At 57.8% G+C, this 16,102-nt stretch overlaps 1 long non-coding RNA gene across 1 annotated transcript; it reads left to right on the top strand.

Moving 5' to 3' along the window:
* Positions 1 to 2,613: 2,613 nt before the first annotated feature.
* On the top strand, positions 2,614 to 8,978 carry LOC148134596 (uncharacterized). Its single transcript, XR_015755814.1, has 2 exons — positions 2,614 to 3,348; positions 6,287 to 8,978. It is a non-coding gene; the product is annotated as an uncharacterized LOC148134596 (long non-coding RNA).
* The last annotated feature ends 7,124 nt before the right edge of the window (positions 8,979 to 16,102 follow it).

Raw genomic sequence — 16,102 nt, 5'->3', positions numbered from 1 at the left:
CTGTGTACCCCCTCTCTGTGTCCCCCCCTCTCTGTGTACCCCCTCTCTGTGTCCCCCCTCCCTGTGTACCGCCCTCTCTGTGTACCCCCCTCTCTGTGTACCCCCCTCTCTGTTTCCCCCCTCTCTGTGTACCCCCTCTCTGTGTCCCCCCTCTCTGTGTACCCCCTCTCTGTGTCCCTGCCTCTCTGTGTACCCCCCTCTCTGTTTCCCCCCTCTCTGTGTACCCCCTCTCTGTGTCCCCCCTCTCTGTGTACCCCCTCTCTGTGTCCCTGCCTCTCTGTGTACCCCCCTCTCTGTTTCCCCCCTCTCTGTGTACCCCCCTCTCTGTTTCCCCCCTCTCTGTGTACCCCCTCTCTGTGTCACCCCCTCTCTGTGTACCCCCCTCTCTGTGTCCCCCCTCTATGTGTCCCCCCTCTCTGTGTACCCCTTCTCTGTGTCCCCGCTCCCTGTGTCCCCCCTCTCTGTGTCCCCCCTTCCTGTGTACCCCCTCTCTGTGTACCCCCCTCTCTGTGTACCCCCTCTCTGTGTAAACACTCTCTGTGTACCCCCTCTCTGTCTACCCCCTCTCTGTGTAACCCCTCTCTGTGTACCCCCTCTCTGTGTACCCCCTCTCTGTGTAAACCCTCTCTGTGTAACCCCTCTCTGTGTACCCCCTCTCTGTGTACCCCCCTCTCTGTGTACCCCCTCCCTGTGTCCCCCCTCTCTGTGTCCCCCCTTCCTGTGTACCCCCTCTCTGTGTACCCCCTCTCTGTGTCTCCCCTCTCTGTGTACCCCACTCTCTGTGTACCCCCTCTCTGTGTAACCCCCTCTCTGTGTACCCCCTCTCTGTGTCCCCCCTCTCTGTTTACCCCCCTCTCTGTGTACCCCCTCTCTGTGTCCCCGCTCTCTGTGTCCCCCCTCTCTGTGTACCCCCTCTCATTGTACCCCCTCGCCGTGTACCCCCCTCTCTGTGTACACCCCTCTCTGTGTACCCCCCTCTCTGTGTCCCCCCTCTCTGTGTATCCCCTCTCTGTGTACACCCTCTCTGTGTACCCCCTCGCTGTGTACCCCCCTCTGTGTGTACCCCCCTCTCTGTGTCCCCCCTCTCTGTGTACCCCCTCTCTGTGTCACCCCTCTCTGTGTACCCCCCTCTCTGTGTCCCCCTCTCTGTGTACCCCCTCTCTGTGTCCCCCCTCTCTGTGTACCCCCTCTCTGTGTCCCCCTCTCTGTGTACCCCCTCTCTGTGCACCCCCCTCTCTGTGTCCCCCCTCTCTGTGTACCCCCTCTCATGGGACCCCCTCGCTGTGTACCCCCCTCTCTGTGTACCCCACTCTAGGTGTCCCCCCTCTCTGTGTACACCCTCTCTGTGTCCCCCCTCTCTGTGTACCCCCTCTCATGGGACCCCCTCGCTGTGTACCCCCCTCTCTGTGTACCCCACTCTCTGTGTACCCCCCTCTCTGTGTCCCCCCTCTCTGTGTCCCCCCTCTCTGTGTACCCCCCTCTCTGTGTCCCCCCTCTCTGTGTACCCCCCTCTCTGTGTCCCCCCTCTCTGTGTCCCCCCTCTCTGTGTACCCCCCTCTCTGTGTCCCCCCTCTCTGTGTCCCCCCTCTCTGTGTACCCCCCACTCTGTGTACCCCCTCTCTGTGTCCCCCTCTCTGTGTACCCCCCTCTCTGTGTACCCCCCTCTCTGTGTCCCCCCTCTCTGTGTCCCCCCTCTCTGTGTACCCCCTCTCTGTGTCCCCGCTCTCTGTGTCCCCCCTCTCTGTGTACCCCCTCTCATTGTACCCCCTCGCCGTGTACCCCCCTCTCTGTGTACACCCCTCTCTGTGTACCCCCCTCTCTGTGTCCCCCCTCTCTGTGTATCCCCTCTCTGTGTACACCCTCTCTGTGTACCCCCTCGCTGTGTACCCCCCTCTGTGTGTACCCCCCTCTCTGTGTCCCCCCTCTCTGTGTACCCCCTCTCTGTGTCACCCCTCTCTGTGTACCCCCCTCTCTGTGTCCCCCTCTCTGTGTACCCCCTCTCTGTGTCCCCCCTCTCTGTGTACCCCCTCTCTGTGTCCCCCTCTCTGTGTACCCCCTCTCTGTGCACCCCCCTCTCTGTGTCCCCCCTCTCTGTGTACCCCCTCTCATGGGACCCCCTCGCTGTGTACCCCCCTCTCTGTGTACCCCACTCTAGGTGTCCCCCCTCTCTGTGTACACCCTCTCTGTGTCCCCCCTCTCTGTGTACCCCCTCTCATGGGACCCCCTCGCTGTGTACCCCCCTCTCTGTGTACCCCACTCTCTGTGTACCCCCCTCTCTGTGTCCCCCCTCTCTGTGTCCCCCCTCTCTGTGTACCCCCCTCTCTGTGTCCCCCCTCTCTGTGTACCCCCCTCTCTGTGTCCCCCCTCTCTGTGTCCCCCCTCTCTGTGTACCCCCCTCTCTGTGTCCCCCCTCTCTGTGTCCCCCCTCTCTGTGTACCCCCCACTCTGTGTACCCCCTCTCTGTGTCCCCCTCTCTGTGTACCCCCCTCTCTGTGTACCCCCCTCTCTGTGTCCCCCCTCTCTGTGTCCCCCCTCTCTGTGTACCCCCCTCTCTGTGTCCCCCTGTAAGGGGTGGTGTAATTTTTAAATCATTAACTGTTGTAGTAAGCACATAGTAAGTACAAAGCCACCATTTTAGTCTTCTCTACCCTGTAGTAAGCACGAGCAGACACTCCCCCAGATTTTCATGAATGGAACATTGGAAACAGCTTTCCTCGTGGCTGAGGGACTGCCCACAACCACGGCTGTACGTCATCATCCATATAAGGGAGAAGCGGGGAACTCGAACACTGATTGGCTGGGTGAATAACCAAATAATCTCATCCATCAGGAGGACAGTGGGGAACTTTAACACTGATTGGCTGAGACAGTAGAAGGCCCCGCCCACTCCTACATGTATATAACGTGCGGGGATTACAATCTGTGTGTGTGCCTCGTGGGAAGCCATTGAGGTAACACCCGGTTCTGCAGAATTGAATAAATAGTTTTGGACGAACTCCTCCATGTCTTTGTTCTTGGGAAGGGAAGCAGAGTGCCTGATGGGGGGTCGCAGAGTCCCCTATCCTGCACAATTGGGGGTCTCGCCCGGGATGCAATAATTATTGCCGGGGCTCTCTTCGGCTCGTGGATCAAGTCTGATACAAAAAGACGCGTCTGGTATATATTTATACTGCTCACTGGATCGGCTTGGTCCGTCAGCCGTCGGCCAAGAGAGTGACCCGGCTCATTAAAATAATTTTGGATCCCGAGAAAAGGAACACACGGACGAGTGCTGGGACGACTGGTTAGTGACTATACGCGGGGGTACACACATTTAAAAAGGCCAGACAACTCCGTGCACGGATCAAGGTAAGAGAGTTTCTTTTGTTCTTCCTTGTTGGCCACGTGGTTTTGACGGTCATCTGTGAGAACGCTTTAAGCGTTTAAGACCAGGACCGAAGATAGACCATGGGAAATTGTGGTTTTGACGGTTATCTGTGAGAACGCTTTAGGCGTTTAAGACCAGGACCGAAGATAGACCATGTGAAATCAGCAGAGACGGCTGTAAATGGAAAAGAAATACCCCCCCGATAGTTCACTAGGTCAGAAATTGAGTTTATGGACGGAAAGCAGTAGGACAGAGGACTTAAAGAAAGAGACTATGATAAAATATTGTTGTTTTAATATGGACCAAAGAACCTATCCGCACCCCCTCGGTAGTTTGGCCCGAGTATGGGTCTGATGAAAACTGGGTGTGTCAACTCCTAAATATATATATGTTAACAGAAAACAACCGTTTGACCCAGAAGAGAGCAAATATGCCGCCGCCTGGTTGGCGAGTGACGGCGGGGACCCCACGGGTCTCTATCCTCTGATTCCCCAAACAGACCCAAGAAAGCCCCAGAGGTCTTGGAACGTCCTCACCGACGGTTTGCCCCCTTTCGCCCTGCCCCCGTATGTACAAGCTGTGCATGCCCAGGCGTCCAGCGTGGACCTCCCTCCTGCGTCGGATAATCTCGGTTCCCAGCAGGTCATGCTCAGTGAGGGAGAGCCTGCTGGGGGGGGGGGACACTGGAGGGGAAGAAGAGCCCACCCCAGGCGTTAGGAGATCAGCCCGAATTGAGATGCGGAGAGATCAAGAAGAGAGATTGGGTGCTGAGAGGGTTAACAATGTTGAACAGATGAACCCTTTACGAGAGGTGCCGTTTGGGAACGAACGGACCGGGTTCGTAGTACAACCTTTAAATTCTGGGGATATCCGACAACTTCGCAATGAACTACCCCATCTACTGGACGATCCCGTCAGTGTCGGAACACAATTAGATCAATTTCTGGGGCCCAGTATATACACATGGGCCGAATTGCAGGCCATGATGAGTTTACTATTTAATTACGATGAAATTGTCATGATCTGGAATAGTGCAATGGCCATTTGGGATAGGGAACATCAGGGAGGCCCTCAGCGTGGAGAGCAGAAGTACCCCTTAGAGGACCCCCGGTGGGATCATAACGACACGGGGGGGGGGACGGGCTAATATGACAGACCTCAGAAACCTTATAATCAGGGGAATCAAAACCTGCGTGCCTAAACAGCAGAATTTAGCGAAAGCATTCGAAGTCGGACAGAAAAAGGATGAATCCCCGAGTGAGTTTTTAGACCGCTTGCGGGAGTCCATGTGAAAGTATTCCGGTTTAGACCCCGACAGGGAAATAGGCAAGGGCATGCTTAAGGTGCACTGTGTGACTAAATCATGGCCTGACATTCAGAAGAAATTACAGAAAATAGAGGAATGGGCTGAAAAAGACGTTGCGGAATTATTGCGGGAAGCACAGAAGGTGTACATTCAGAGGGATGTAGTAAGGGAAAAACAGAAGATAAAAATGATGGTGGCAGCCGTACGGGAAGCCTGTACGTCCACCGGAATGGGGGAAGAAGGTTATGGGATGGAAAGAGGAAGGTCGAGGGAAAGTTGGAGAGGGAGAGGAGCAAGATGCAGTCATTAGTGAGACTGGCTGGGAATTAGTGGAAAGTGGACGGCTACCGAATGCCTGGTCCGCACAAACGTGGAGTTGTACGCCTTGCACCGGGCTCTGTGAAATTTAAAGGGAGTAGCCGGGAAAATCTACACTGACTCTAAGTATGCCTTTGGGGTAGTACACACCTTTGGGAAGATCTGGAAGGAAAGGGGAATGATAAATAGTAGGGGAAATGAGTTGGTCCACGAGGAACTGGTAGCCATGATCTTGGAGGATTTGTTGTTACCACAAGAGATTGCTGTAGTGCATGTGAAAGGGCACCAGAAAGACAATAAAACGGAGACCCTGGGGAATCAATTGGTGGACGAACAGGCAAAATTGGCCGGGATGGGGAAGGAAGTAGTAAACTGCCTGGTAAGGATTCCCCAGATAGCCGAAATTACCGAAATGCCCACGTTTACTGACAAAGAGGAAACTCTCCTCGCATCTCTAGGGGGTACAAAAGATAGGGAAGGGAAGTGGACCCTACCCGATGGCCGCCAGCTACTAAATCGACCGTTGACGCGGGACATTATTGCCCGTCTACACCAAGGGGGTCACGGGGGTGCCCAGGCACTGTGCGATGCCTTCCTACGCCGATATGCCCACCCTGATCTGTACACAGTAGCCAAGCAGGTCACGGGAGATTGCATAATGTGCCGAAAGATCAACAAAAGGGGGCTGCGGAAGCACGCAAGGCAAGGGGGTAGGAGTCTGGCCTATAGGCCGTTTGAGTATGTCCAGGTAGATTACACTGAGCTCCCCCCCATAGGTCGCCTGAAGTATCTATTAGTAATAGTAGATCACCTGACAGGATGGGTGGAAGCTTTCCCCACTGCCACGGCAACGGCAACCCAGGTTAGCAAAATTCTACTCGAACAAATCATCCCACGATTTGGGCTGCCCCGCGTTATTGACCCTGACCAGGGGAGTCACTTCACCTCGACTGTCCTCCAGAATATAGTGCAAGCGGTGGGGATTGACTGGGATTTGCATACCCCCTGGCATCCCTCTTCCTCAGGCAAGTTCGAAAGAATGAACAAAACCATCAAAAAGTAGCTAACCAAACTCACTAGTGAAATCGGCCTGCCTTGGACCAAGTGCCTACCCCTCGCCCTGTTGCAAATTCGCACCCAGCCAAGGCGGGATTTGGGTCTCCCCTTACGAAATGCTGTTTGGCCTCCCGTTCCATGGGCCGAGGGGAGAACCTCCCTTATTCGAGTCTCGGGACATGTTTGTGCAAAAATATGTGGTGGCTCTGGGGTCTGCTCTATCTCGTTTACGCCAACAGGGACTTTTGGCACAGACGCCGCCCCTCGAGTTCGCGGTGCACACCATCAAGCCGGGTCAGTGGGTCCTGATTAAAAGCTGGAAGCAACGCACCCTCGAATCAATTTGGGACGGTCCCTTCCTAGTACTTTTGACGACCGAAACGGCTGCCTGTACGGCCGAAAAGGGCTGGACACATTATACTCGAATCAAGGGACTAGTGCCACAACCAACGGAGGACGAACGAACCTCTCCGACAGAGGCATCTAAGGAACAGAGACCCTGAGAACAGACTAATTGGACTTTGGCGAGTTTAAAGGACTGTGTCCTCCGGCCAGACACGAGTGTTGCAACAAAATGCGGTCAATGTATTGTTAACTTGCTTTGCCATTATCTTTGGGCTGGGTCATAGTGTGCGTGTTACTCAATTCGGCCTCTGGGAAAAACAGGCAGAGGACCGTCGGTGGCTCTCCATCTCCGTTCCCGCCAACACAGACACTTAGTTTAGACCTATGTGGGTTGGTGCCCTGTGCGACTAAAAGTGAACTGAATCAGACTAAGCGTAACCTAGAGAGAGAAAGGGGATTCCAGGGTCAGACGTTAGTATTACAGTTGCATGGCAAAAAAAAAAAAAAAAAAATTGGCATCAGTAGGCCTCCAGCCCCCGGGGTCCAGGCTATGGTGTCAATTGTCCGTGATCCCATCACCCCTGGGCGGAATTGTGAGCAGAATCGGTGCAATCCACTCTATCTGACCATAAAGACCTTGGGGGCCAGGCAGGACAGAAGGGGTTGCAGATATGCTGCACGACCATCGCGGTCATTGAAGCTGGGTCTGGGGCCTCATCCACCCCCGATGAGCAGGAAAAGGTTAGGATAATTGAGATGATGGACTTGGAAAGGACCTTTGAAATAGAAACGGGATACGGGGAGGCGAATGCCTGGATGGAATGGGTCAAATATACTGTGAGGAGCATGAAAAAGAGTGATTGCTACGCATGCACGGGTGCCCGTCCTAACCCTCAGGTGGTCCCGTTCCCGCTGGGATGGGAGAAACACCCACGAGCCTTGGACTGCATGATAATGCTGTACCAGGACCGAGAGGCCTGGAACGACCCCACTTGTCGACCCTTAAGTTTGAAGTTTCCCCCCGTCAGGTCTGAGGGAGCGCCCCGCCCGCCATCATTCTCAGGGGTAACGGGTACGCACCAGGCCTGTGTCTCTCGGACGGGACTACAGTGGGACGACGATGTGGGGACATTTGACAAGTGCAGCGGATCAATTCGGCTGGTCAACGAAACTACCGGGGGGGGGAATTACTCCCACATTCATGTGCCTAGGGCAGACCTCTGGTGGTACTGTGGTGGGAGGATTCTGCGACAGACCCTGCCCCGAAAATGGACGGGCACTTGTGCAATCGTTCAATTGGCCATCCCATTCACCCTGGCATTCGAAAAACAAGAGCAACCCCGTTTCAGTGGAAGAACTGAGAGAGCTTTGGAGACCTCTTTCGATGATAACATATATTTAGACGCCATAGGGGTCCCCAGGGGTGTTCCTGACGAATACAAGGCTAGGAACCAGATAGCGGCGGGTTTTGAGTCGTCACTGTTCTGGTGAGTTACCATCAATAAGAATGTGGATTGGATTAATTATATTTACTACAATCAGCAGAGGTTCATTAATTATACCCGTGATGCAGTGAAAGGAATAGCAGAACAACTGGACGCCACTAGTCGGATGACGTGGGAAAATAGGTTGGCCTTAGACATGATGTTGGCAGAGAAGGGGGGTGTTTGTGTCATGATAGGCACTCAGTGCTGCACTTTCATCCCCAACAACACAGCCCCTGATGGGTCCATCACCCGCGCCCTGGATGGACTCACCACATTGGCGGACGAACTCGCCGAAAACTCGGGTATCGACTCTGGCCTCACGGGTTGGTTGGAAGCTTGGTTCGGTAAATGGACAGGGGTGGTCGTTCCCTTTCTTGTCTCATGTATAGTGGTGGCAGGGGTACTCACTGCCCTTGGGTGTTGTGTTATTCCCTGCGTCCGGGGATTAACTCAACGACTGATCAAAACCGCCCTTACTAAGAGGGACGTTCCCTATGGGCAGGTTGAACGAATGAATCTCGAGATGGAACAACGTGAATCCCTATTGGGCGGGGGTGGTATTAGAGATGGGCAGTTTGATGAACAAGCTCAGGAGTTATTAAACGCCCTGGAGAGGAAACTCCCAGTTTAAAAATTACAAACCGTAAGAAAAGACACGGGGGATTTGTAAGGGGTGGTGTAATTTTTAAATCATTAACTGTTGTAGTAAGCACATAGTAAGTACAAAGCCACCATTTTAGTCTTTTCTACCTTGTAGTAAGCACCAGCAGATACTCCCCTAGATTTTCATGAATGGAACAATGGAAACAGCTTTCCTCGTGGCTGAGGGACTGCCCACAACCCACGGCTGTACATCATCATCCATATAAGGGAGAAACGGAGAACTCAAACACTGATTGGCTGGGTGATGAACCAAATAATCTCATCCATCAGGGAGGACAGTGGGGAACTTTGACACCCATTGGCTGAGACAGTAGAAGGCCCAGCCCATTACTACATGTATATAATGCGCGGGGATTACAATCTGTGTGTGTGCCTCGTGGGAAGCCATTGAGGTAACACCCGGTTCTGCAGAACTGAATACATAGTTTTGGACGAACTCCTCCGTGTCTTTGTTCTTGGGAAGGGAAGCAGAGTGCCTGATGGGGGGTCGCAGAGGCCCCTATCTTGCACACCCCCTCTCTGTGTACCCCCCTCTCTGTGTCCCCCCTCTCTGTGTCCCCCCTCTCTGTGTACCCCCTCTCTCTGTACCCCTCTCTGTGTCCCCCCTCTCTGTGTACCACCCTCTCTGTGTACCCCCCTCTCTGTGTACCCCCCTCTCTGTGTACCCCCTCTCTCTGTCCCTCCCTCTCTCTCTGCCCTCCTGCTCTCAGTTTGCCCCCTCTGTACCACACTCTCTGCACCCCCTGTCCCCTTCACTCTGTCATCCCATGTCTCTTTCTCCCCCTCTCTGTCCTCCTCTCACATTCCCTCTCTCTCTGTCCCCCTCTCTCTGTCCCCCTCTCTCTGTCCACCCTCTCTCTGTCCCCCCTCTCTCTGTCCCCCCCTCTCTCTGTCCCCCCCTCTCTCTCTGTTCCCCTCTCACTGTTCCCCTCTCTCTGTCCCCCCTCTCTCTGTCCCCTCTCTCTGTCCCCCTCTCTCTGTCCCCCTCTCTCTGTCCCTCTCTCTCTGTCCCCCTCTCTCTGTCCCCCCTCTCTCTGTCCCCCTCTCTCTCTGTCCCCCTCTCTCTGTCCCCCCTCTCTCTGTCCCCTCTCTCTCTGTCCCCCTCTCTCTGTCCCCCTCTCTCTGTCCCCCTCTCTCTGTCCCCCCTCTCTCTGTCCCTCTCTCTCTGTCCCCCCTCTCTCTGTCCTCCCTCTCTCTGTCCCCCTCTCTCTGTCCCCACTCTCTCTCTGTCCCCCTCTCTCTGTCCCCCTCTCTCTGTTCCCCCTCTCTCTGTCCCCCTCTGTCTGTCCCCCCTCTCTCTGTCCTCCTCTCTCTGTCCCCCTCTCTCTGTCCCCCTCTCTCTGTCCCCCCTCTCTCTCTGTCCCCCTCTCTCTGTCCCCCTCTCTCTGTCCCCCCTCTCTCTGTCCCCCTCTCTCTGTCCCCCTCTCTCTGTCCCCCCTCTCTCTCTGTTCCCCTTTCTCTGTTCCCCCCTCTCTGTCCCCCTCTGTCTGTCCCCTCTCTCTCTGTCCCCCCTCTCTCTGTCCCCCCTCTCTCTCTGTCCCCCTCCCTCTCTGTCCCCCTCTCTCTGTCCCCCTCTCTCTGTCCTCCTCTCACATTCCCCCACTCTCTGTCCCTCTCTCTCTGTCCCCTCTCTCTCTCTCCCCTCTCTCTGTCCCCTCTCTCTGTCCCCCCCTTTCCGTTCCGCATCTGTCCCCCTCTCTCTGTCCCCTCTCTCTGTCCCCTCTCTCTCTGTCCCCCCTCTCTCTGTCCCTCTCTCTCTGTCCCCCTCTCTCTCTGTCCCCCCCTCTCTCTCTGTCTCCCCCTCTCTCTCTGTACCCCTCTCTCTCTGTCCCCCCTCTCTCTCTGTACCCCTCTCTCTCTGTCCCCCTCTCTCTGTCCCTCTCTCTCTCTGTCCCCCTCTCTCTCTGTCCCCCCTCTCACTGTCCCTCTCTCTCTGTCCCCCCCTCTCTGTCCCCCTCTCTCTCTGTCCCCCTCTCTCTCTGTCCCTCTCTCTCTCTGCCCCCCTCTCTGTCCCCCTCTCTCTCTGTCCCCCTCTCTCTCTGTCCCCCTCTCACTGTCCCCCTCTCTCTCTGTCCCCCCTCTCTGTCCCCCTCTCTCTCTGTCCCCCTCTCTCTCTGTCCCTCTCTCTCTGTCCCCCCTCTCTCTGTCCCCCTCTCTCTCTGTCCCCCCTCTCTCTGTCCCCCTCTCACTGTCCCCCTCTCTCTCTGTCCCTCTCTCTCTGTCCCCCTCTCTCTGTCCCCCTCTCTCTCTGTCCCCCTCTCACTGTCCCCCTCTCTCTCTGTCCCCCTCTCTCTGTCCCCCTCTCTCTCTGTCCCGCTCTCTCTGTCCCCCTCTCTCTCTGTCCCCCTCTCACTGTCCCCCTCTCTCTCTGTCCCCCTCTCTCTGTCCCTCTCTCTCTGTCCCCCTCTCTCTCTGTCCCCCCTCTCTCTGTCCCTCTCTCTCTGTCCCCCTCTCTCTCTGTCCCCCCTCTCTCTGTCCCCCTCTCACTGTCCCCCTCTCTCTCTGTCCCCCTCTCTCTCTGTCCCCCTCTCTCTGTCCCTCTCTCTCTGTCCCTCTCTCTCTGTCCCCCCTCTCTCTGTCCCCCTCTCTCTGTCCCCCTCTCTCTGTCCCCCCTCTCACTGTCCCCCTCTCTCTCTGTCCCCCTCTCTCTGTCCCTCTCTCTCTGTCCCGCTCTCTCTGTCCCCCTCTCTCTCTGTCCCCCCTCTCTCTGTCCCCCTCTCTCTGTCCCCCCTCTCTCTGTACCCCCTCTCTCTGTCCCCCTCTCTCTCTGTCCCGCTCTCTCTGTCCCCCTCTCTCTCTGTCCCCCTCTCACTGTCCCCCTCTCTCTCTGTCCCCCCTCTCTCTGTCCCTCTCTCTCTGTCCCCCTCTCTCTGTCCCTCTCTCTCTGTCCCTCTCTCTCTGTCCCCCTCTCTCTCTGTCCCCCCTCTCTCTGTCCCCCTCTCTCTGTCCCCCTCTCTCTGTCCCCCCTCTCACTGTCCCCCTCTCTCTCTGTCCCCCTCTCTCTGTCCCTCTCTCTCTGTCCCCCTCTCTCTGTCCCCCCCTCTCTCTGTCCCCCGCTCTCTCTGTCCCCCTCTCTCTGTCCCCCTCTCTCTCTGTCCCCCTCTCTCTCTGTCTCCCCCTCTCTCTGTCCCCCCCTCTCTCTCTGTCCCTCTCTCTCTGTCCCCCCTCTCTCTGTCCCCCTCTCTCTCTGTCCCTCTCTCTCTGTCCCCCTCTCTCTGTCCCCCTCTCTCTCTGTCCCTCTCTCTCTGTCCCTCTCTCTCTGTCCCCCTCTCTCTCTGTCCCCCTCTCTCTCTGTCCCTCTCTCTCTGTCCCTCTCTCTCTGACCCCTCTCTCTGTCCCCCTCTCACTGTCCCCCTCTCTCTCTGTCCCTCTCTCTCTGTCTCCCCTCTCTCTGACCCCCTCTCTCTGTCCCCCTCTCTCTCTGTCCCCCTCTCTCTGTCCCCCCTCTCTCTGTCCCCCTCTCTCTCTGTCCCCCTCTCTCTGTCCCCCTCTCTCTCTGTCCCCCTCTCTCACTGTCCCCCTCTCTCTCTGTCCCCCCTCTCTCTGTCGCCCCTCTCTCTGTCCCCCCTCTCTCTGTCCCCCCCTCTCTCTGTCTCTCTCTCTCTGTCCCCCTCTCTCTCTGACCCCCTCTCTCACTGTCCCCCTCTCTCTCTGTCCCCCCTCTCTCTGTCCCCCTCTCTCTCTGTCCCCCTCTCTCTCACTGTCCCCCTCTCTCTCTGTCCCCCTCTCTCTGTCCCCCTCTCACTGTCCCCCTCTCTCTCTGTCCCCCTCTCTCTCTGTCCCCACTCTCTCTGTCCCCCTCTCTCTCTCTGTCCCTCTCTCTCTGTCCCCCTCTCTCTGTCCCCCTCTCACTGTCCCCCCCTCTCACTGTCCCCCCTCTCTCTGTCCCCCTCTCTCTCTGTCCCCCTCTCTCTCACTGTCCCCCTCTCTCTCTGTCCCCCTCTCTCTCTGTCCCCCTCTCTCTCTGTCTCCTCTCTCTCTCTGTCTCCTCTCTCTCTGTCCCCCCTCTCTCTGTCCCCTCTCTCTCTGTCCCCCTCTCTCACTGTCCCCCTCTCTCTCTGTCCCCCCTCTCTCTGTCCCTCTCTCTCTGTCCCCCTCTCTCTCTGTCCCCCCCTCTCTCTCTGTCTCCCCCTCTCTCTCTGTCCCCCTCTCTCTCTGTCCCCCCTCTCTCTGTCCCCCTCTCTCTGTCCCTCTCTCTCTCTGTCCCCCTCTCTCTCTGTCCCCCCTCTCTCTGTCCCTCTCTCTCTGTCCCCCTCTCTCTGTCCCTCTCTCTCTCTGTCCCCCTCTCTCTCTGTCCCCCCTCTCTCTGTCCCTCTCTCTCTGTCCCCCTCTCTCTCTGTCCCCCCCTCTCTCTCTGTCTCCCCCTCTCTCTCTGTCCCCCTCTCTCTCTGTCCCCCCTCTCTCTGTCCCCCTCTCTCTGTCCCTCTCTCTCTCTGTCCCTCTCTCTCTGTCCCCCTCACTCTGTCCCCCTCTCTCTGTCCCCCTCTCACTGTCCCCCTCTCTCTCTGTCCCCCCTCTCTGTCCCCCTCTCTCTCTGTCCCCCTCTCTCTCTGTCCCCCTCTCTCTGCCCCCCCTCTCTCTGTCCCCCTCTCTCTCTGTCCCCCCTCTCTCTGTCCCCCTCTCTCTCTGTCCCCCTCTCTCTGTCCCCCTCTCTCTCTGTCCCTCTCTCTCTGTCCCTCTCTCTCTCTGTCCCCCTCTCTCTCTGTCCCCCTCTCTCTGTCCCCCTCTCTCTCTGTCCCTCTCTCTCTGTCCCTCTCTCTCTGTCCCTCTCTCTCTGTCCCTCTCTCTCTGTCCCCCCTCTCTCTGTCCCCCTCTCTCTGTCCCCCTCTCTCTGTCCCCCCTCTCTCTGTCCCCCTCTCTCTCTGTCCCCCTCTCTCTGTCCCCCTCTCTCTCTGTCCCTCTCTCTCTCTGTCCCTCTCTCTCTGTCCCTCTCTCTCTGTCCCCCTCTCTCTGTCCCCTCTCTCTCTCTGTCCCCCTCTCTCTCTGTCCCCCTCTCTCTGTCCCCCTCTCTCTCTGTCCCTCTCTCTCTGTCCCTCTCTCTCTGTCCCCCCTCTCTCTGTCCCCCTCTCTCTGTCCCCCTCTCTCTGTCCCCCCTCTCTCTGTCCCCCTCTCCCTGTCCCCCTCTCTCTGTCCCCCCTCTCTCTGTCCCCCTCTCTCTCTGTCCCCCTCTCTCTGTCCCCCTCTCTCTCTGTCCCCCTCTCTCTGTCCCCCTCTCTCTCTGTCCCTCTCTCTCTGTCCCTCTCTCTCTGTCCCCCTCTCTCTCTGTCCCCCTCTCTCTGTCCCTCTCTCTCTGTCCCCCTCTCTCTGTCCCCCTCTCTCTGTCCCCCCTCTCTCTGTCCCCCTCTCTCTGTCCCCCTCTCTCTGTCCCCCCTCTCTCTGTCCCCCTCTCTCTGTCCCCCTCTCTCTGTCCCCCTCTCTCTGTCCCCCCTCTCTCTGTCCCCCTCTCCCTGTCCCCCTCTCTCTGTCCCCCCTCTCTCTGTCCCCCTCTCTCTCTGTCCCCCTCTCTCTGTACCCCTCTCTCTCTGTCCCCCTCTCTCTGTCCCCCTCTCTCTCTGTCCCCCTCTCCCTGTCCCTCTCTCTCTGTCCCCCTCTCTCTGTCCCTCTCTCTCTGTCCCCCTCTCTCTGTCCCCCTCTCTCTGTCCCCCCTCTCTCTGTCCCCCTCTCTCTGTCCCCCTCTCTCTGTCCCCCCTCTCTCTGTCCCCCTCTCTCTGTCCCCCTCTCTCTGTCCCCCCTCTCTCTGTCCCCCTCTCTCACTGTCCCCCTCTCTCTCTGTCCCCCCTCTCTCTGTCCCCCCTCTCTCTGTCCCCCCTCTCTCTGTCCTCTCTCTCTGTCCCCCCTCTCTCTCTGTCCCCCTCTCTCTCTGTCCCTCTCTCTCTGTCCCTCTCTCACTGTCCCCCTCTCTCTCTGTCTCCCTCTCTCTCTGTCCCCCTCTCTCTCTGTCCCCCTCTCTCTGTCCCCCTCTCTCTCTCTGTCCCCCTCTCTCTCTGTCCCCCCTCTCTCTGTCCCCCCTCTCTCTGTCCCCCCTCTCTCTGTCCCTCTCTCTCTGTCCCCCCCTCTCTGTCCCCCTCTCTCTGTCCCCCTCTCTCTGTCCCCCCTCTCTCTGTCCCCCTCTCCCTGTCCCCCTCTCTCTGTCCCCCCTCTCACTGTCCCCCTCTCTCTCTGTCCCCCCCTCTCTCTGTCCCCCTCTCTCTCTGTCCCCCTCTCTCTCTGTCCCCCTCTCTCTGTCCCTCTCTCTCTATCCCCCCTCTCTCTGTCCCCCTCTCTCTGTCCCCCTCTCTCTCTGTCCCCCCTCTCTCTGTCCCCCCTCTCTCTGTCCCCCTCTCTCTGTCCTCTCTCTCTGTCCCCCCTCTCTCTCTGTCCCCCTCTCTCTATGTCCCCCTCTCTCTGTCCCTCTCTCTCTGTCCCCCTCTCTCTCTGTCCCTCTCTCTCTGTCCCTCTCTCTCTCTGTCCCCCTCTCTCTCTGTCCCCCCTCTCTCTGTCCCCCCTCTCTCTGTCCCCCCTCTCTCTGTCCCTCTCTCTCTGTCCCCCCTCTCTCTGTCCCCCTCTCTCTGTCCCCCTCTCTCTGTCCCCCTCTCTCTGTCCCCCTCTCTCTGTCCCCCCTCTCTCTGTCCCCCTCTCTCTGTCCCCCTCTCTCTGTCCCCCCTCTCTCTGTCCCCCTCTCTCTCTGTCCCCCTCTCTCTGTCCCCCTCTCTCTCTGTCCCCCTCTCTCTGTCCCCCTCTCTCTCTGTCCCTCTCTCTCTGTCCCTCTCTCTCTGTCCCCCTCTCTCTCTGTCCCCCTCTCTCTGTCCCTCTCTCTCTGTCCCCCCTCTCTCTGTCCCCCTCTCTCTGTCCCCCTCTCTCTGTCCCCCCTCTCTCTGTCCCCCTCTCTCTGTCCCCCTCTCTCTGTCCCCCCTCTCTCTGTCCCCCTCTCTCTGTCCCCCTCTCTCTCTGTCCCCCTCTCTCTGTCCCCCTCTCTCTCTGTCCCTCTCTCTCTGTCCCTCTCTCTCTGTCCCCCTCTCTCTCTGTCCCCCCTCTCTCTGTCCCCCTCTCTCTGTCCCCCTCTCTCTGTCCCCCCTCTCTCTGTCCCCCTCTCTCTGTCCCCCTCTCTCTCTGTCCCCCTCTCTCTGTCCCCCTCTCTCTCTGTCCCTCTCTCTCTGTCCCTCTCTCTCTGTCCCCCTCTCTCTCTGTCCCCCCTCTCTCTGTCCCCTCTCTCTCTGTCCCCCCTCTCTCTGTCCTCTCTCTCTGTCCCCCCTCTCTCTCTGTCCCCCTCTCTCTCTGTCCCTCTCTCTCTGTCCCTCTCTCACTGTCCCCCTCTCTCTCTGTCCCCCTCTCTCTCTGTCCCCCTCTCTCTGTCCCCCCCTCTCTCTGTCCCCCTCTCTCTCTGTCCCCCTCTCTCTCTGTCCCCCTCTCTCTGTCCCTCTCTCTCTGTCCCCCCTCTCTCTGTCCCCCTCTCTCTGTCCCCCTCTCTCTGTCCCCCCTCTCTCACTGTCCCCCTCTCTCTCTGTCCCCCCTCTCTCTGTCCCCCCTCTCTCTGTCCCTCTCTCTCTGTCCCTCTCTCACTGTCCCCCTCTCTCTCTGTCC

The sequence above is a fragment of the Chiloscyllium plagiosum genome, unplaced genomic scaffold (assembly GCF_037043375.1).
Source record: "Chiloscyllium plagiosum isolate Xiang-an unplaced genomic scaffold, Cpla_swu_hap1 HiC_scaffold_53Y, whole genome shotgun sequence".
NCBI classification, from domain to species: Eukaryota; Metazoa; Chordata; class Chondrichthyes; order Orectolobiformes; family Hemiscylliidae; genus Chiloscyllium; species Chiloscyllium plagiosum.
This window is presented reverse-complemented; position numbering and strand designations above follow the sequence as displayed.